General features: G+C 49.4%; 1 protein-coding gene across 4 annotated transcripts in view; it reads left to right on the forward strand.

Moving 5' to 3' along the window:
• Positions 1–21,846, forward strand: part of ELFN1 (extracellular leucine rich repeat and fibronectin type III domain containing 1) — a 255,809-nt gene that overhangs the window by 4,662 nt on the left and 229,301 nt on the right. For 2 of the 4 annotated variants that reach the window (XM_081839698.1, XM_081839696.1), the window contains exon 1: positions 13,392–13,934. The exons of the other annotated variants lie outside the window; for them this stretch is intronic. The gene's annotated coding sequence lies outside the window, so the exon portion shown is untranslated. Of the gene's footprint in view, positions 1–13,391; positions 13,935–21,846 lie in introns of those variants that run through there. 4 annotated transcript variants of the gene reach the window in all.

Below are 21,846 nucleotides of genomic sequence, written 5' to 3' on the forward strand. Positions count from 1 at the left end.
CCCTTGGGGAGCCGCTCCCAGCCGGTGGGGCAATCGGTGCCTCGGATGAGTAAAGGTTATGCAGACTCCTCGCCAAACAAGCAGGCCTGAACTATCCTGTCCCGTCCTTCTCTAACACAGACTGCCCCTCTCAGAAGTTGTGCTTTCCTGGTCTTCAGAAACTCCCGGGTTCAACCCCAGCATGTGTAGAGAAGGCAGGGAGAGGCTCCCTGTCTGAAACTCTGGAATGCTGCTGCCAGTCCGAGTGGGCAGTGCTGAACTAGATGGGCCGATGGCCTTTATACTGACAAAGCAGGTTCCCATGTGCCTATGGATTGCAATTCGTGACTCAGCTGAGAAATGGCCTCAGTGGTAGTGAGAGCACACACACACACACACACACACACACACACACACGGCTCCCATCATTCTATCCCATTCTACGATGCTCCAGAAATTCGACCTGGATGAGGTTATGCGCAGATGAGTAGACGTGATTCTCATGGGCTGCGCTGTGCAGATTTAGGGTCCACCCGCTTCCCTCTGCCTTCCGTAGAAAGGAAAGGGTTTTCATTCATCCCCGTAGGGAGAGCGATGCGGAGTCAAGCCTCAGATCAGGGTGGCCTTATCTTTTCTGGCTGGCTCAAGTGCTTTGATCACCCCCTCCCTCATTCCAAAAACACCCTATATATAACAATTCTGTAAATCACCATCTCCAACCCTGCCTTTATAGGGTGTGTGTTGTACGTACAGTGCAAGCGATCCTGCTAAACCGATCCTTCTGGTGGGTCCAGTGTCCGGATAGAGCAAGGCAGGTTCGGTCCTCCGTCAGCTGAGTCCCAGCTCGCAGCCCGTCTCCTTTGCCCAAGACTAGGAGCCACTGACAGTACAGCCAGGGCTGGTTTGGGTCCCGTTCCTCCTTCCTGCTGGAGCGAGAGACCAAGATGGAGAGTTTGGGGAAGCGGCTTCCAGCGGGCGAGTGAGTCTGTTGCAGGCCTCTGCCTCTCCCTCTAGCCTGGCCCCATTCCCCCAAATATAGATGCGGGAGAGAAAATGTGAATCGATTGCCTTCCCTTTTTGTGTGTTTGTTTCTGCCCTAGAAGCTTTAAATGTGGGTGAAGACAAAAATGAAGGAGGAAAGGGGAGGGCGAGGGAAGGGCCGTGAAGCATGCAGAAGACTCCGGTAGGGCTGGGAGAAACCCCTGTCTGAGTCACTGGAGAGACGCTGCCAGTCAGTGTAGACAATGTTGGCTTGACCCGATGCATGGAAGATTCCCACGGAATTCAGCCCTGTATCCAGAGCCATGAGGACTGGAAATTTTATTTTCAGAAACAGGACCATAGTTTGTAGATAGAGCATCTGCTTGGCATGCAGAATGCCCCATGCCCTAGGCTGGGAGAGACTCTTGCTTGAAAGCCAGAGAGCCACAATACTGAGCTAGACAGGCCAAAGATCTGACCTCAAGGATAAGGCAGCTTCCTATGATCCTAATACAAAATAGATTCTTTTTTCCACGCTGTCATGACTGTTATGCTCCACAGGATCAAAAGTCCATATGAATCCATATTGCGGCCAAGCAAAATGTTACATAATAGTGTGCAAGCTTCTGAGTTCCACAGCACTCTTCAGCAGACTACTTTTTTTAAGACAGAGGAAGAGAGCAATGGCTATTGCAAACCTGGATGGTTTAGCTAATACCAACAGCCTTATTCCACCCCACCCCTCACTCATTTATTTAAAAAAAATATCTAGTGGCATAAGGAAGAGTTCTGAGGAACTTGAAAGCTGGCCTACTGTTATAGGACATTATGCTTGGCCTAAGAAAGGTATCACCCGAATATGGACTTTGGGTCCATAACGTAACAACTGTTCCTCTTTGTGTAACTGCATGAAGTGCTCCTTCCTTCAGGGATCATCTTGTTTACATGAACCAGATAAAGAAAGAGAGGGGAAAGCTGGCATGAGAAGTCTGACTGACAGGTTACTGATCTCTCTTTGGGGATGTCAGAAATCAGAATACCTTTTAGCAGCATCTCACCCTGTTCCCGAAGGGCAAGAAGGGAGAGGGGTGAGCCTCTGGCAGCGAGTCTAGCAGAGGTACTAAAGTCTCCTTCTGCTTCTCCAGGTACTCCTAGTTCTGTAAAAGATGGGGGACCCCAGATCTGCCTAGCTGGATCCGTCTTCTGTTTGCTCCTGTATTCTTGTCACCTGTTTTTCTGGAGACTACTTTCAAGGCCACTGCCTGCCTACCCCAATGCCAGTCAGTTTCACAACAGTGTGCCAGTTGCACTAGGAAGCCTTTCCATTCTTAGCTCTGGGGTCACTGTGGACCACAGTTATGCTGCCACACATTTCAGAGCCGGCTCTGCTATTGGACAAGGTGAGCACACAGTCTTTTCACAGCAAGGCCTTGGATACAGCAACAATGAAGGGCAGCAAATGATTTAATTTATCCTGATAGCTTTCCCTGAATGAAGGGTTCATTTAATGTCTAAACTTGAATCCTTCCACGAGAATAACGACGCAAAGCTTAAATATTTGAGGGAGGCAGCCGTGATTTAGTCCACAGGTGCATGTTACATCACTAGATCTCTCATGATTTAGGAGCTGGATACACTTGACGGCTGACAGTTCAATGTGTGAACTAACTCCACTGGAGAGGATTGAATTTAAAGCGATCTGGGGGCATATGAAAGTCTGGATGTAGTGCTTGTTTTATGACAGTTCACTCACGTATAAAGTCATCGGGCGGAGATACAGTCATTGATGGACATGCACATGTGAATCAGCTCTAGGACTGATTTCGGCAGCCCTCTGCAATCATTGTTCCGTGATCTCACAGCACCTCTGTATATTACTGAATTCCTGATTTTTATACCAGAGGTGGGAGCAATTTGAAAAAGGCCGAGTGAATTTGATTTCGTATCTCTGTGACTCCAACAACGTGTGAATGCTTGAATGTTCTGTATACCTGAAGGAGCATCTCCACCCCCATCGTTCAACCCGGACACTGAGGTCCAGTGCCAAGGGCCTTCTGGCGGTTCCCTCATTGCAAGAAGTGAGGTTACAGGGAACCAGACAGGGGGCCTTCTTGGTAGTGGCGCCCACCCTGTGGAATGCCCTCCCTTCAGATGTGAAGGAAATAAGCAGCTATCTTCTCTTTAAAAGACATCTGAAGGCAGCCCTGTTTAGGGAAGTTTTTAATATTTAATGCTGTATTGTTTTTAACACTTGATTGGAAGCCACCCAGAGTGGCTGGGGAAACTCAGCCAGATGGGCGGAGTATAAATAATAAATTATTATTATTATTATTATTATTATTATTATTATTATTATTAATCTGAGAAACAACCATCATGGGTCAGGCAGAAGTTTCACATAACTTCTGCCCCCTTTTATGTATTGCTGTGCTTTTCAAATGGAAGTCACTATGATGTTGTCTACCTCTGTGTTCATCAATCTTGGGCTCCCAAATATTGCTGGACCACAATTACCATCATCCCTGATCTAAGATGAGTAGGGAAGATGGGAAATGTAGTCCAAGAAAGTCTGGGGAGGTTAAAGAAGACTAAATAGACTATATGTTCAGGGCTGCTCTTTGCCTGTGTAAGTACTGTTGAGATTTTAATCAAGTTTGAAATGTGATGGTGAGCCAAGGCAGAATCCTTCACCCAGCTGGAGCTTCACGTTCTTCTGTTGTTATTTCTATTGCCAATTGCCTTCAGATATGGTTTGAAGGTGTATTGGGTAGCCACCTTGAGGAAGCTATGTAGGTTTGAGGTCTGGACACTTCTTGGACAGGAGACCATTTAGGAAGATAGGACAGGAAGCTGCCTGATACCAAGTCATGGTCCATCTAGCTCAGGACTGCCTACACTAACTGGCAGCAGCTCTCCAGGATTTCAAGCAGGGAACATTCCCAGCCCTACTTGGATCTGCTTTTGGGAACTGAACATGGGACCTTCTGCATGCAAAGCTCTACCACTGAGGTACAGATCTTCCCAAAACAGAATCCACCCAAATAAGGACTTGAACCATAATTTAAAAGTCTGATGCTCTTTCTATCAACTGAGCTATCCAGGCTTCCACTTGGGAATCCATGTATGTTACCTTGAGTCCCATGATGGAAGAAAGGTGGTATATAAATGTAATAAACAAAGAATAACATGACATCACATTGAACAGATCTTTTGGAGTGCCACCTGTTCACAAGTTCACCTGCAACTGGTGCACACAGCTATGTGTGTGACCTGCCCAGAAACCCAGATTCTCTACTGAATTTAGGTCTCCCATATCCAAGTTCGCTTGTTTCCATTGGGGATGCACAAGTTGCTGAGGACAAAAATAAGTATAGCTGACAGCGCCCCCCTGAGGACATCCCCTCCACGTCCCCAAGCCCAAACCCAACCTTCTCCAAGCTGGTGCTCACCAGATGTTTCAGACTACAACTCTCATCATTGGTGACCATCTGCTGTGCTGGCTGGCGCTGTTGGGAGTTGGAGTCCAACAATATCTGGTGGTGGAAGAAAGTGTCCAACAGATCTCAGAAGAAGTAGTCATTCAGCACTCAAATCTTGGACAGCACCTGTAGACCTGCATTTCAGCAGGAATGGGGAACCTGTGGCCCTCCAGCTGGACTCCAAATCCCATCACCATTTACTATTGGTAGTGCTAGCCAGGGCTGATGGGAGTTGTAGTCTAAGACATTTGGAGGGCATCAGGTTGGGGAGGACTGCCTCAATCAATCTGTTTCCAATAGTGTGTGCAAGTGCTTTCTATTGAACCATGGAAGTTTTGCTATAAAGGAACTTCACTGGAGTAAATAGTAGGCATGGCGCCCTCCTTCTGTTAATTCTCATGAAGGGGGGAATAACCTTTCAGCCTTCCTTCTGTATTTTGAGACATATGGGGTTACCTTCCCCTCTGTAGGCTCCAGCTTTCTATGGGTGCTTCTAGCACAGCCACTGAGAAATGCTTACCAACCACACCAGCATCACCCACTCCCCAAAAAACCCTCTTTATTCATTTGGGGAAGGGCTACAATTCAGTGGTAGAGCATCTGCTTTGTGTGCAGAATGTCCTGGGTTCAACCCGTGTCATTTTTAGATAGAGAAAGACTCCTGCCTGAAACCCTTGAGAGCCTGCCAGTCAGTGTAGACAATACTGAGCAAGATACATGAATGGTATAATGACTTGGTATAAGGTAGCTTCCTATGTTCCATCTAAGCTCCTACTTTTTCTTTGGAGACTGGCAGTACCACCCTCCATTCCACCTTCTCATCCAAAAGGTCCCTTGGACATTCAGGCATCATACTTGTTCACACACACATCCAATGACCATACAATTCTTGTTTGCTTTTTCGGATTGAGGAACCATTCGGGTAAGCTTGAGCACCTTTGACTGACCACCAGTTGGTAAAATCAGAAACATAGGATTGTCTCCTTAAGCATCCAGATGTGGAAGTTCCATACCTATGATACACAGTGAGACAGGTGTAGGTGAGGAGGAGATTTCCCCAAGTTGGTACCCTCCAGCTCCCATCATCCCTGACCATTGGCCATGCTGGCTGGGTCTGATGTGATTTGGACTCCAGACCTTCTGCAAGGCACCAGCTTGCAAAGGTCTGATGTTTGAGACCCAGGAGGTAGAGTCTTGTTGAGATCAACCAGCCATGCCTATGCTGCATTGGTATCTCAACCTTCGTGACAACCAGCTGAATGTGTGAACGTGACACCCCTGAAGAGCATTTCCTTCGAGACTCACACCACACCACAACTGACCTTTAAAATTCTCCTGCTGAAGGTTGTGATGAGAACCACTGGATTGGAGAGGGAGAGGGTTATTAAACAAACTCGAGGAGGAGGAGTGAGGTCTATAAGCAGCTACTGTATTACTGTCTGAGCTTCTAATTATGTCCAGAAGTAGTGGGCCACTGAATACAAGAGTGGGTAACCCTTCTAGCCTTCCTTGTGAACTTCCCAGAAGCATCTGATTGGCCAGTATGAGAAGAAGGATGCTGGCAGGTCAGTGAGGCAGAAGTCTATGGACCTACTCAGAAGAATGGGTAAGAACAGGCATAGGCAACCCTCGGCCCTCCAGACATTTTGGACTACAATTCCCATAATCCCTGACAACTGGTCCTGTTAGCTAGGGATCATGGGAGTTGTAGGCCAAAACATCTGGAGGGCCAAAGGTTGCCTATATCTGGGTAAGAACTTCCCACTCTAGGAAAAAATCATAGAATTGTAGAATTGGAAGGCATCATCTAGTCCAACCCCCTGCAATACAGGAACCTCAGCTATAGCATCCATGACAGATAGCCATCTAACCTCTACTTAGAAACCTATGCCCTTTTAAAATGTGCCTCTTTCTTTTGGGGTGGGGTGCTATTGGGTTGTTGTTTTATTTTGATTATATGTATAGGGCAGCATATTAATTAAATAATAATAATAATAATAATAATAATAATAATAATAATAATAATAATAATAATACATAGAAGCCTCCAATGAAGGAGGAACAGCCTGCTGGTTGCACAGTGGCCAACCAGAAACATGTTGGAAACTCATAAGCAAGACCAGCGCACAAGAGCAATCTCCCCTCTTGCAGCTTCCAGCAACTGATATTCAGAACCATTTACTGCCTCTAACCAGGGAGGGAGAGCAGAGCATAGCCACATCCTGGCTAGTACCCACTGATATTTCTCCAGTTCTCTTTGAAAGCCATCTAAGTTGGTGTTCAGCACTGCCTCCTGTGGGAGCTAGTTCCACAATTTAGTGTTGGGGAAATTATGTGATTTTAGATTGCTAGCTCTCCATCTCCCAGCCTTCACCATCCCGGTGTGCTCTGATGTTTTGGACTACAACTCCCATCAGCCCTAACCAGGTGGCTGAGGCTTATGGGAGTTGTAGTCCAAAACATCTAGCGCACACCGGGATGGTGAAGACTATTTCAGATGGCAATGGGTATATTGTTATTACTACACATGTATCCCACCAAAATTTCCTCCATGGAGGTGACATACATAGCTCTTCCCCTCTCCGTTGTATCCTCACAACAACCCTAGGTTAGGCTGAGAGACAGCAGCTGGCCCAGCAAGCTCCATGGCCAAGTGGGGATTTGAACCCTGGTCTCCCAAGTCCTAAGGGATGCAGGTGGCACTGTGGGTTAAACCACAGAGCCTACGGCTTGCCAATCAGAAGGTCGGCGGTTCGAATCCCCGCGACGGGGTGAGCTCCCATTGCTCAGTCCCTGCTCCTGCCAACCTAGCAGTTCGAAAGCACGTCAAAGTGCAAGTAGATAAATAGGTACTGCTCCAGAGGGAAGGTAAACGGTGTTTCCGTGCGCTGCTCTAGTTTGCCAGAAGCGGCTTAGTCATGCTGGCCACATGACCCAGAAGCTGTACGCCGGCTCCCTCGGTCAGTAAAGCGAGATGAGCGCCGCAACCCCAGAGTCGGCCAGGACTGGACCTAATGGTTAGGGGTCCCTTTACCTTTCCCTCCCAAGTCCTAGCCCAGCTCTCTAGCCACTACACCATGCTGTTGGCCTCGCTTCTCAACCTGGCAAGTCAGTTTTGTAGCAGTTGTGGGGGTTATTGTCTTGCTCATTTCGGTCCCAAATCTCTCCCCTCCAAAGGGTATCTCCTGACGGGACCACTGATCCCTGATCCGTTGGCTTGTCCACACAATACACTGGAGGCTGCAGCCGTCACGGGACGGGAGGCGAACGTGGGAACGCAGCAGCCCTTCCCCGCCTTTCGAGATCTCGAGGGCACACTTCCAGGGGGCGATCATTTCCTCCAAAGCTGAGCCATTTGACTGGGTTGGTTCCGCCGCCAACAGCCTCCCCAGGCGCCGTCTGGGTCCCCGGCTCCCGCTGTCAAATAAACCCAGCATGCGGCAGCTCCAGACGGCCACGACCTCGGGGCGAAATCCTCCCGCCTCGCGTCCTGACGATTTGGCCTTTCTTGTAACGACAGGGGCCCCTCCTTCCACCGCGACCACATTGACGCCGAGGGCCGCGGAGCGCCTCCTTCCTCCCTGTGCGCTCGACGCAGTTCGCTGCCCGCTTGCATCGCATGAAATATTTAAAAGTTTGCAGTATTGAATAAAGAGATCATTAATATAAATTGAATCCAATGTTTCCAAGCAAAAGGGGAACGGAGTTGCCATCGCTGTATATAAATGACATCTATTCCAGGCACCCGAAAGAGCTGATGCCGGTACAGGCGCATTTTCAATTAAGTCGACGCATCCCCCAAATATCCTCTGAAAGGAAGGACAAACACGAGTCTCTTCCAGCTCTCTGGAGAGGCCGTTGCGGAGTGAGCTTGGGACCTTCCTTCTCGCATGCGGGGCAGAGGCTCTGCGACCGAATAATATGTTCAGCAGCAGACACGCGATGTAAGGGCGAGCGCACTCGAACGTGTGAACCGACCCTACTGAAAAGCTCTAGGTGCGAGGAAAGGTTCATCAGGAATGAGCCTTTCGCACATACAGGCGCATAAGGTTGTGTGTTGCATTCATCAAGTGATGGTCATACACGTGTGAACTTGCCCAATGTCTTAGGGGAAAGACTGGGCAGAAAGAGAAACCGGATACAATGCGGGGATGGGTAAGCAGGGAAGTACTCAGGTCACAGTCTCTCTGTATGTGTCTGTGAATTTTGGGACTTATACCGTGGGCCTGCTCTTGAAGAAAGGCAAGCGTTCACACGTGCCAAACGTCACTCCATTCCTCAACACTTGAGGCTTGGCAGGAAGCAGAGTGTGTGAAAAGAAAACTCCATTGCGTTTCAGATAATCCTGTTATGAAAGCCTTATCAATGATGGCTCCCATTCACACGTGGAATTGACGCTCTTGCCCAGTGATGGATATGTACGTGTGAACCAGGCCTTCTTTCCCAAGTTTGCAGTTTCAGGAAAAAGAAACCCCGCAGTCAGCAAACTGATGATCAAATCACTCCAGATCGATGATCTCTAGCTCTCCAATTAAAGAGAAGGCGATTCCTAAACGAGGAGACCTGTTGAAGACCATAGGATTACAAGTGAGGTGGAACCATCAGTGGTTTTCTTTGACCCGCCGAGAACACTTTCGACAAGAAATCGGGACAAAACACTTCCGACAAGAAATCAGGACAAGCTCTTTGGGGTTGTCTCTTCGTCTTCTTTCTTGAAAAGGCCCTATTAGGCACCGGGGGGGGGGGGGCGAAGCCGGCGCTGGGAGAGACGCGAGATCCTTCAGTGAGGTGGAGAAAGAAAAATATTATGCTGTCAGGTTCGTTTGCCTTGAGACAGTTTTACAGCCTCTCTCGCCTTGCTGCTTCCCCAAAGTGGCGACTGTAGCCAAGAAACATCCTATAAAAACTCAACCAAAAAACCACGCTCCACAAATCCGAGAGTTTATGGGGCGTGAGACAGGAAACGACGCTGTTGCAAGTCTGCCTAACCGGAAGAGAAGATCAGAGGACTAAGGGAGGAGAAAGGGAGGCAGCGAGGCTGAAACTTACAAGTTACCTGCTAATTTCAGAACATACAGCCTCCTCTTTCGGGAAGGAACCGTAGCCCAGTGGGAAAACACCTGCTTCGCATTCAGAAGGTTCCAGGTAAAAGGGTCTAGATCAGTGTTTCCCAACCTTTGGTCTCCAGCTGTTTAGGGACTACAATTCCCACCATCCCTGACCACTGGGTCTTGCTAGCTAGGGATGATGGGAGTTGTAGTCCAAAAACAGCTGGAGGCCAAAGGTTGGGAACACTGGTCTAGATAAACCAATTGCCAGTATAAGGCAGCTTCATATCTGCTCCCTATTTTCTCTCTTCCTTCTTCCACGTGTGGGATTTTAAAGGATTTCTGACGAGCTAGAAGCTCCTTTGGCTTCTTACTTCCGAGTAAACGCGCGTTAGGATCGGGCTGCGCACCGCCGTGGTTCTAAAACACACACACACACAGCCGAATCCCCAGGCATCCTTTGGAAGGGAAGTGGGGGAAACCCCGCTGAGTTGGATGTCTGGCTTTCCTGGGGGGTCTCCTGAACGCAGTGCCAGTTGCCTCGGAGTAAACGTACCTAGGATCGGACCCCGCGTTCCAGGGTCCTGCTGCTCCCTTAGACATCTAGGGCTTTCTGCGGATGGCTGCAGAAACCCACCGACCCACCCCGTCACCTGTGACAAGGGAGGGACCCTATGGACACGTGTGGGTGGCCCCATATATGTCAAACCCCACCTGGAGTACCGTGTCCAGAAGGGTATTTCTATCAAGATGATCAAGGGTCTGGAAACCAAGCCTTATGAGGAACGGTTGAGTGTGTCCAGCCTTCTGAGAGCTTATATGATGTTGTTGTTGTTGTTTAGTCGTTTAGTCGTGTCCGACTCTTCGTGACCCCCTGGACCAGAGCACGCCAAGTACTCCTGTCTTCCACTGCCTCCCACAGCTTGGTCAAACTCATGCTGGGAGCTTCGAGAACACTGTCCAACCATCTCGTCCTCTGTTGTCCCCTTCTCCTTGTGCCCTCCATCTTTCCCATCATCAGGGTCTTTTCCAGAGAGTCTTCTCTTCTCATGAGGTGGCCGAAGTCTTGGAGCCTCAGCTTCAGGATCTGTCCTTCCAGTGAGCACTCAGGGCTGATTTCCTTCAGAATGGATAGGTTTGATCTTCTTGCAGTCCATGGGACTCTCAAGCGTCTCCTCCAGCACCAGAATTCAAAAGCATCAATTATTCAGCAATCAGCCTTCTTGATGGTCCAGCTCTCACTTCCATACATCACGACTGGGAAAACCATAGCTTTAACTATACGGAACTTTGTCGGCAAGATGATGTCTCTGCTTTTTAAGATGTTGTCTAGGTTTGTCATTGCTTATATGATAGCCATCTTCAAATATCTGAAAGGCTTTCAGACGAAGCAAGCTTGTTTTCTGCTTCTCCAGAGCCCAGGACCCGAACCAATGGATTCCAGTGGCAAGAAAGGAGGTTCGTATTAAACATTAAGAACTTTCTGAGGGTGGTAGACTCTCCTTCGCTGAAGGTTTTTAAACAGAAGCTGGGTGGCCATCTGTCAAAGATTCTTTTGCTGCGATGCCGGCATTGCCGGGGGTTGGACTATAGATGACCCTCCCAGCTCTACGATTTTATGACTCTAAGTTGCACCAGCAAAAGTTTTACTCGCAAGTAAGCCACCCCCCCTACGCTTTTCCTGGTCAACAGTCCTAGTTTGCTGCCTGATGAGTAGGCATAGGGATGGAGTGCGATCCTATCCTACTCAGAAATGAAAACCCATCGAGTTCGATTCCTCCCAGGATCCTGGCCCCCAGCGTTACTTCTGAATAAACATGCCCAGGATTGAGCTGCATGAAAAGCTGGAGGACGCTGTTGAAGACTCGCTTCATATGGATTAGTTCTCCCTGCGGTTGTTACAGCCTGGCAATCAGATTGGTTTTTTAAAAAAAACCACACAGAAGGAAAGTCTCCCGTCTTTTCCCCACCCGTTTCCCTTCAATCAGGGATGGCTTTGGATTTCCATATGCCGTGTGGGGACTCCCGGTGTGTGAAGTCGCCTCTTTAAAACGGAGCGGCTTCCAGAGAAGGCCGAGCTCTGATTGCCGCAGGAAAAACCCGAACAGTCCCGTGACGCCTGGAGGAGGATATTTATGGCGGCCTGGGCTGTCGTGGGCCAGAGTCCACTCCTTCAGATGCATAAGGAGGGATCGTAAATTGGCAAGCAGACAAGACTCCTGGGGTTGGTGATGAGATGCAAAAGGCAAAAGTGCAGCATTTGACAATTCGGTTAAAGCTAAAATGAAAAGGGAGCAGCTTCCAGGGCTCGGGGCTTGCCGGTGCGCATCTCAAGAATCGCAGAGCTGTAGAGATGGGAGGGGACACCCCAGGATCATCCAGTCCAACCCGCTTAGCTTCTTTCCTCTGATTGCAATGCCAAGGGATCCAAAGGGCCATCTAGCCAATGCAGGGATATGGGAGAGCGGGGGATACGGTCTAGAGGCGGTGAACTGGAACCAGTGGCCACGTGTGAACCTGGTCTAGGGTTCGTTCGGCGCAAGGAAGCTTAGCTGCACCTCACTACATGCACTGAACGGGCCGTGGTTACTTTGTTGATCTCTATCAGATAAAAACACCTTTCGGATTAAACAGGGCTCTTCTTCAGGCGGAGTTCTCTGTGCCTTTCCAAAGCTTGCAGCCTGCTGGCTAATAGAAAACTCAAGATATCCGAGGTCATTCAGGCCTGCTCTCTGAGAGACCAGCTGTCTCTTCTGGGGAACCAGGTTCGGCTTCCTCACATGCCCCTTATTTCAATGTACTGGTGTTGGTGTGAATTTGCAGGCTGAGGTGAGGGCGGGAGGTTTGCACCTTCGTCATTTCTCCTCCGTTTAGCTTGCCCCCCTTCCTTCCTTCCCACCCACTCCGAAATATGGCCTCGGATGCCTCGGCAGAAAGGCGGTATAGAAACGAAACGATCTCGTTTCTATACCGCCTTTCTGCCCAGGCATCCAAGGCGGTTTAATTTTTTTAAAGTACTACGCCAAATCGTATCTCATGTATAACATGTTATTTAATACGAATAAATAAGAATAATTCAGATGTAGGAGTTCTACGCTGCATGCACCCCCACCCCCAAACAAATCCGGATGTTCCTTGATCTTGATCTCATACACACCTGGTGAGATGGTTGGCTTTGATCACCACAAATGCTTCTTCCTTGCCCGTTTGTCCACGCCAGGATTTGATTACTGTCTCTCTCCTCCCCTCCTCCTTAAAAAAATAAAAATCTCCCTTTACTATCGCTGGACTCGAGGCAGCTCCTTTGTATGCCGGCTGAATTGGCCAGCTGCTTTGCCGAGAGAGCGAGAGAGGCGCTGAGATCGTGCTACGGATACAGAGCGCCGAGAATTAACGGGGGGCGAGGGGGGGGGCGGAGAGCGATTTCTATTTTGTAGCTGGAGCTTTGAGGGGGCTGCAAAGCCAGAAAGGTGAACCTGGAAAACCAGCGCTTTCCCCCTCGACCTAAACGAGGGAGGGGGGCATGTTGCAGAGGAGGTGGGGGCAAAAAAATTATGGGGGGGGGGGAGTGAGTCGGATCTAGTTTCACCCCGCTTCTCAGTTTCTTCTGATGAGCGTTTACACGGAAGCAAGTTCTACTGAATTCAACGGGGCTTACTTAGTGGCGGCACCAGTAAATAATGATGATGATGATGATGATGATGATGATGAAGGGCAAAAGAAGGGGGAAAGTATATTTCTAGCTAGGCGAACTGTGCCTCATGTGTTAAGATCCCTGAAAGAAAATAACAGGATTTGTCTATGACAGGAGTTCAGCAATGGAGGGGGGGGGAGTGGAGGAGCGAGGTCTTTGCTGTGGGGGCGCTTGGCCCCCCCGCCCGTTCTCCGGCGCCGCCTATGGGCTCCGTGAAGATAAAGGGAACGGAGCGTTTAGTGTTGCGGCTGGACGGCTCCAGCTTTAGGCGTCTCTGCTCAGAAGGAAAGCCCCGCCGAGACGGCTGGTCCCCTCGAGGCTTCCTCGCGAAGCAACGTGCTCAGGATCGAGGCTATCCCGGGACAAGCGCCTCCGGTGAATCGGAGGAGGGAGCGGCGCCGGTGGGAGGGCTTCTAACTCCGTAGATCCGAAGACCCGGCGATGGGCGCGGCGTAGAAACCGACCCGACCGTCGGTTAAATCGGCATCGGCTCTGAACCTCCGGCGCCCGCTTCTTGCTTTCATTCCCTCTTAGATTTGGGCGCGGGGTGGGGGGTCCACTTACCCGTCTTTCCCTCCCGCTGGCCGGTCCCCTATGCCCGCGAGGGGGCGGCCAGGCGGCGCTGCGGAGGATCGACGGGCGCGGAGAGGAGAGCGCTTAAGGAGCGGCGGCTGCTGCTGCTGCCGTCCAGGAGAACAGAGGAACGGTCGCTCGACCCACCTGGGCTGGCTGCCTTCGCACAGGGAGAGACAGGTAAGGGAGCAGGAGTCCCCGCGGCCAGCGGCCACCCACCCTCCCCGTCTCTCCTGCCCAGTCCGGCCACCGACCTAGAAACTTTGTGAGAGATCTAAAGAGGAAAGTGGGGGCGGCGGCGGCTTCGGAACTATATAGCCAGGCTCCTATACAGGCCCCCTCACCTCGTGCTCTGGTTTTGGACCCCAATTCCCAACCCCAACCCCCCCCAGCAAGCGAATCCAATGGTCAGCCAGGGTGGGAGTTCTAGTGCCAGCGCGGTCTCCTGCTCAGAGTGTCCGACTGGGAGACCAGAGTTCGAATCCCGGCCCAGCCAGGAAGCTCACTGGGTGACCATGTTGAGGGGGGGGGCAGTCGCTGCTTGTCAGCCTAGCCTACCTCACAGGGTTCTTGTGATGATATAATGGAAGGGGGGGGGACCAGGCACGCCACCTTGAGCCCCTTGAAGGGGAAAGAAAACAATGCGTTAAGTATTTTTTAAAAAATGCATAAAACAATGTAAGAATCGTGCCTGAAATACTTTTAACTGTAATAAGCTTCTACTCTGAAGCTGTTTAAGCCCCCAATTCTCATCCGTTCTAGCCAGCCTGGCAATTGAGCCAGGATGGTGCAGTGGTTAGAGGGCCATATTAGGACCTGGGAAACCTGGGTTCGAATCCTCTCCCATTCAACCTAACAGCCTAACCTACCTCACAAGGTTGTTGTGGGGGTTAAATGAGACTTGGGGAGGGGAGAACCATGTATGCTGTCTTGAGCTCCTGGGAGGTGGGGTGGAAATGTGATAGATTAGATAGATAGATAGATAGATAGATAGATAGATAGATAGAAGTCCAAAACATTTGGAGGGGAAGGGGGCATAAGGTCAGAGATGGCTGCTGGTCCAAAAGGACATTGGATGAATAAATGCTGGACAATTTTTTAATTTATTTTGCCTTGTTGTCAGTCATATAACTTTCTTCTCCTTGGCCAGAACCTTTTGAGATGTAGGAAGAGGATTTATTGCATTGTTTACTCCAAAGCCCCTGGATTGAAGGGAGCTTACTCCCAAGTAGATGTAAGAAAGGAGGAATGCACCATGATGCAAACTGGGCTCTAGCCCAATCCCTTGTCCCTTAGAGCTGAATCTTGGAGTTGGCATTTATGAAGGTTAGAAATTCAGAGACAGTCCAGGCTCTGGGGTGCAAGGAGGTTCCCGTGACTCTGATCAAGCAGGAATGGCCACCAACATGGGTGGCATTAAAAGAGGACTGGACAAATTCACAGAGGAGAAGGTTAAATGGCTACCAGCCATGATGGCTCTGCCTTGCTGGTACTGTGGGAGGCAGAGATGCTTCTGAAGACCAGTTGCTGGAAGCCATGGAGCGAGAGAGTGCTCTTGTGCTTGGGTCTTGCTTGCGGATTTTCCACAGGCATCTGTGGAACAGAATGCTGGACTAAATGGGCCATTGGTCTGATCCTAAAATCACCTCTTATGTTCTCATGGCCTTCAGTCCACACTGGAGCGATCCCTGCCTCTGGCGATAGGAGCAGAAAGGGCCACAACTCTATCGTACAGCATCTGCCTTGCATGCAGAAGGTCTCAGGTTCAATATATAGGGAGGGACTTTATCCTGAAACCCTGGAGAGCTGCTGCCAGTCAGTGTAGACAGTTCTGGGCTAGATGGGCCAATGGGTCTGACTCAGAACAAGACGGATTCCTATTTGCCCATGAGACAGCACACATAGCCATGTCTGTCCTAGGATTTAAATGCAGCAGGCACAGCCAATGTGGAACCTTCCATATTTTTGGGGACTACAGCTCCCTTAACTTCAGACCACTAACCATGTTGGCTGGCATCTTTCTGGACACCGCACTGGCTATCCCTGAAATATGTGATAGCTCAGTCCACACACGGTTGGGTCATTGGTTTGAGCCTCACATTGAGCAAAGATTCCTGCATTGCAGGGGGTTGGTGTAGATGTCCCTTGTGGTCCCTTCCAACTCTACGATTCTATGCACAAGGGCCTAAGGCTGGCGATGGAGAATTTGTGGACCTCCAGATGTTGTTGAAGTACTTGAACTCCTCATCAGACCCAGCCATCATGGCCAAGGTCAAGGCTGATGGGAGATGTGGTCCAGCATCATCTTGAGGGCCACTGGTTCCTCATCCCTGATCTAAGTCAATCTCCCGCAGTTGGAAGCAAGGAACGCCAGGTGAGAATGTCCCCAACAGGTGGCTGTTCAGGTAGTGCCAAAGGTCCAAGTTTAAATCCCCACTGGCTTTCTAGGTAGGGCTAGGAATGTTCCCTGCTTGAAATCCTGGACACCCGCTGCCAGTCAGTGTAGACATTACTGAGATGGACCAATGGTCTGATTCAGTAGAAGGCTGCTTCCTCTTTTCCTATGTCCCCATGTGCTAATAACAGCCAGCCTAGATCATGGAGGCCTTGTCAGATAAATGTGAGTGCCCATCCCAAAGGCTTCACCAAAGAGGAGATACACACATTTGCTTTCTTAAGAAGAGATGGGGACCATGATTTTTATTTTTATTTAAAGGGTGTTGGATATGTTCTGATGACCATTTCCCACCTGTCTCCCAACCTAAGGCGCAGCTGGAGCTGGATAACTCTGAGTTATAGATAATGGAGATTTTTTCAGAGCTGGGTATCTGCTCTGGGTCCATAACGATCTCGCATCGACGTCACTCCAACACTGAGACCTTTGAGACAGGCAGGGTTTGGGGTCAAGCTCCTAAAATAGCGACGAGGACACATCAAAGATAAGGGAAAGGGCGGCCAAGTTGAATTTTTCAGTAAGGCTTTAAAAAAATAAAAAAAGAATTTCTTGATCTATCTTCCCTGAAGTTATACTCTGTCCAGCTTAGATTTTTTTGAAGTTAGTCCACTTTGGAAGTGAGGAGTGGATGTGTTACTATAAACCCAGGGGATGGAAGGAGATGTACACATGTGTTGGGGGGTGTGTGTAGGGGCGTTCACAGGTTACATTCAATGAGGATGCAAAGTGTGTGTGTGTGTACTACACAAACCAACAAGCGTTTGCTCTTTCACTGCAACTGTAAAACCTCCAGGTCACGGGGAGGCGGAGGCAAATAGGTACCGGGGCATAAACCGAGATGTGTCAGAGGGACGCTGGAAGGAGGTGCAGATGGGAAAATTGTTTTTTTTTTTGGGGGGGGGGGAGAATGACACTGCCTCTCACCTTGGCTAAAGGAGAGGTGGAGTATGAGAAGACCGGCGGTGGGCAAGGCAGTGGCGTAGCGTGGGGGGGTGCAGGGGGGGCCGGCCGCACCGGGCGCAACATCTGGGGGTTAGGGTTAGGGGGCGCAAATCCACGGGTTAGGGGGCGCAAATTACTTGCCTTGCCCCGGGTGCTGGCAACCCACGCTACGCCACTGGGGCAAGGCGCTCTTCACAAGCTCAGGAGCAAGGGAGCCAGCCTTGACTGGGGCCCCGGGGGAGGTGAGTCCCGGCGTCCGGGCGTAGTTGGCTCAAAGGAAACGATCTCTTTGTCGGTCGGAGTGGGGTCGGGAGGTGGCAAGGAGGCCAGAAAACCTTGCCTTAAAGAGGGGTGGGTGGGTGTTCTGTTCGTTTTTAGTTGGGTCCCCTGTTTGGCCTCTCCAAATGGGCCAAGAGGCGATCTTTGTCTTTAAAACATCGGGAGGGGGGCTCCCCTGCTCTTCTGCCCCCCTTCTCACCAAACAGACCTCCCTCCCCAGCTCGCCCCCGTTCTTTGCTCTTAAATGTGAAATGTCATTAGCCCGCTAAATCGAAGAACGCAGCGTGAAGCTGCCCACGGCATTGATCTGGTCTCGCGGTGGACTGCATCTTCATTAAACTCCAGGGGGCGCGGAGGATAGAAAGGCGCGCGCGCGGCGGGGGGGGGAGTCTTCCTACCCCCCCCCCCAGCACACACTCCAGCCCCTGGGCTGCAAGCTGGTGGTCGGGAGGAGTGGGAGCTTGGAAGGGAGAGACGCGTATTAGTCTTGTTGTAAAAGAGCTACGAGCGCAGGACGGCTCCTCTCTAGCAGGGTTGGCGCGTTTACACGACTCGGGGTTGATTCGAATCCATCGGTCCTGGGCAGCCGGCCAGTCAGGTCTCTTTCGACTTCGTGGGTCGCACCTACGCCATTCATTTAAAGGAGCCTGGCTTCCCCTAAAAGAACCTTGGGAACTGTAGTTCACCTCTAAGAGGACTACGGTTCCCAGAACAAACTACAGTTCTCAGGATTCTTGGGGAGGTGGGGGTGGGGAGGCATGTGGTTTAAATGTATAGTCTCTGATGTCTCCGATGTGTTTGCACACACACAGTGGGACCTGGGGCTTCTGCCCCCTAAGTTCTGGTTGCACAGCTAGAACTGGAAATTGGAGAAAAGTATTGTCCCAGAAGACTGTGTCATCCAAAAATTGACTCTACCAAACCTCTTAATCTGGATTTCGTAGCTGCCCCTTAACATTCCTGAGAGCTATCTTCCCCTCCTCACTGTCAGAATGATTTATGGTTAGCCAGTAAAAACATGTGGACCCCCTTTTCTTTCAGTCCCTCCCCCCCCCCGCCGCTTTCAATGCCTGCTTGTTTGTTTAAATAAAGCAAGAAATCTTTAAGGAACAGCATGACGAGGGTGCTGGGCTGCAAAAGGGAAAACGGCAGCGAGGAAATCTATTACCAGTCGTCAAAATAAATATTCAAGGCTGTGATGTTTTCTGCATGGAATAATTAAGCCCTTTCCGAAGATTATAGGTGGGACTGGTGTGTGTGTGTGTGTGTGTGTGTGTGTGAATGCGCAAAGGTTTAATAAGGTCAGTAAGTTAACACTTCTGCAATATTCTTATGCAGGCAGCATAATATTGAACGCATATTTCAATCATTTCTCCAAGGAGATCAAGGTGGAGTAGATGGTTTTCCTTCTCCACATCTAATCGCACAACAACCCTGTGAGGTAGGTTAGGCTGAGAAGCAGTGAGTGACCCAAGGTTACCCAGTGAGCTTGGTGGTGGTGGTAGGAATTTGGACCCTGGTCTCCCAGGTCGCAGTCCGACACTCTAACCACTACACCACACTGTCTTTCTTAGGGAAACACAGGCCCCGTCATCTTAATGTGGATGGTGAACCCCTTTTGCCCCCTTTGTCCAGCCAGCGTTCTCCTCCAACAACTGCTGCCCCACACTTTTTCCTCGCTTAAATCTGGAGATTCCTCATGCTTTGAAAATCCAAATACGAAAGCTGGACTGATTGCTTTGGAAATCTCAGGAGTTAGGCAGTGTGGAATGGCAGTAACTGGCAAATGCTGCATAGGATCACGGAACTGTAGAGTTGAAAGGGACCCCGAGGGTCATCTAGCCCAATCCACTGCAAGGCAGGAATCTTGCCCTCCGCCGTCCCTGGGTGGGCTCGAACCACTAATCTTCTGCTCAGTAGCTAGAGACACAGACATTGTGCCACAGACATGAATGAGGGGGAATTAAAAGAGGCACAAGGGATTCACAATCCATATTAAACTGAGGGCCCTTAGTGAAACATAGTGGAAAGTTCATATTCTAGAGTTTCAAATCACCTGGTCTTGCTTTTGAAATGAAATGGATGCTTCCAGATCCTGGAACTCCCTCCCTGGAGAAGCCAGACGGGCTCCCTCCTTGTTGTCCTTCCACCGGCAGGTGAAGACTTTCTTGTTCCAACAGGAATTTGGGAACTGACTGCTTTTAATGAAAAGGCTGCTGGCATGCTGTTTCTATAGTAATTTTATGCAGTCATACCTCTTGTTACGTTCGGGTCAGGTTACGTCGTTTCAGGTTGCGTCCCACAGCGACCCAGAAGTACTGAAAAGGGTTACTTCCGGGTTTCGCCGCTTGCGCATGCGCAGGCGTTCAAAATGACATCATGTGCATGTGCAGAAGTGGCGAATCGCGACCTGCGCATGCACAGACGTGGGTTGCGTTCTGCTCATTCCACGTATATATGCAGTATATGTACAGTGGTACCTTGGAAGTCGAACAGAATCCGTTCCAGAAGTCCATTCGACTTCCAAAATGTTTGAAAACCAAAGCGTGGCTTCTGTTTGGCTGCAGGCAGGGCTGTAGCTAGGGGGTGTAGAGGTGGGCCCCCGCCAGGGCTGCAGGCGAGTGGGGGGCAGAAAATCGGCTTTAAAATATGTCCATAAATAAAAATATTGATTATTGCCTCATAAGAAAAGCTTTTAAATAGAGGGTGAATTGAATGAGTGGAGGGGGCGAGGTTGGAGGAGAGGCGGAAAGAATAACTAATTTGTCCATGGGTAGGGGGCGCAAGATCACCTAGCTACGGATCTGGCTGCAGGAAGCTCCTGCAGCCAATTGGAAGCCACGGAAAACCCCCTCAGACGTTCGGCTTCCAAAAATAGTTTGCAAACCGGAACAGTCAATTCTGGGTTTGCGACATTCAGCAGCCAAAACATTCAGGAACTAAGCTGTTTAAATTCTATCAATGTTTAATATAAAAAAATGATCCCCCCTGTTTTTAGTGGTTCTTATTTTTATCTGCAAACCTGCCTGAGTCCTGTCAGGGGGGAAAGGCAGGGTTATATATAAATACAGTTTTCCTATTACTACAACTACTACTATTATTATTAAGGATTCTCCACCATTTTTTTAAAAAAAGAAGTTTTGGGTTTTGTTCAAAGCAGCTTTTTGCCATTGGTGGGTGTTATGTACTGAGTTGAATAGGATCCAAACTGCAGCAGTCTGATTGGTCCTAGAACAATAGGATTCAGAATGCAGCAGTCTGATTGGTCCTAGAACAATAGGATTCAGAATGCAGCAGTCTGATTGGTCCTAGAACAATAGGATTCAGAATGCAGCAGTCTGATTGGTCCTAGAACAATAGGATTCAGAATGCAGCAGTCTGATTGGTTGGCAGGAACCACCCAATCATGCTCCAGATAGAAGTGAATCCACAACCTGATTGGCTTACAGTAGAATTCCGGAATTAGCCAATCATGTGCAGCCCATTGTGTAAATAATGTATATAAAGCAGATACTTTGAGGGGACTTTCATTCATTCCTCCTCACCACTATGAGCTGAATAAAGAGCATGAAATCACTTTGCGACTCTGAGTATATTTCAGTGGGTGTCTTCAAGCCTCTTCTGCACCTCAGCGCAGCCCCCATTTTGCAATCCCTGGCACAAAGCTGTCCATGTTTGACCACGTCCGAGAAGGGCCTTTGAGCTGCAGTCGCTTTACAATGCGGAGGGTTAGCCTTTGCCAATATTTCACATGTTCCCTGCTGCTGTGTAGCAATATCTATCAAAAAACTACCTGAGAGATGTCTTGAGAACAGAACCCCATCAATTTTGTATTGATGTTCCTCTGTCCACCAATAAAAAAAATGGGTAGATGTGGGATTTGCAAATCAGACTTTGAATGTTGAACTCTCGTGATTTTGAAATCTGGTGAATTTTAATTGAACCCACAAGCTGAGTGACTAAATTTGAGGGGAACAAAGGGGAAGGCTCAGTTTTGAACTTCTGCAAATTTCAATTAAGCTTGGCCACCAAAGGACCTCTAAGAGTTGCTATCAGGAATAGATTATTGATTATAGGGTCCTATTTTCATGCCTCTGATCTTCATTTCTACTTGATATTTTAGTGGTGTAATCCTGTGCATGGGTTTAGTCTGGAGTAAGCACAGCTGTGTTCAGTGGGGTTTACTCAGTAAAAAGTGTGCATAGGATTGTGCCCTAAAACGAAAAGGGCTCTGAGGATGCCATATTAATTCTTGGCTTCAGGTTTGCCTCTCCCCCCAGTTTTTTAAAAGGCCAACTGCATTTAGTCCTCAGTTAGGCGCTGTGGGTAAAAGCCTCAGCGCCTAGGGCTTGCCGATCGAAAGGTCGGCGGCGGGGTGCTCTCCCATCGCTCGGTCCCAGCGCCTGCCAACCTAGC

The sequence above is a fragment of the Podarcis erhardii genome, assembly GCF_964252035.2.
Source record: "Podarcis erhardii genome assembly, chromosome: 14".
NCBI classification, from domain to species: Eukaryota; Metazoa; Chordata; class Lepidosauria; order Squamata; family Lacertidae; genus Podarcis; species Podarcis erhardii.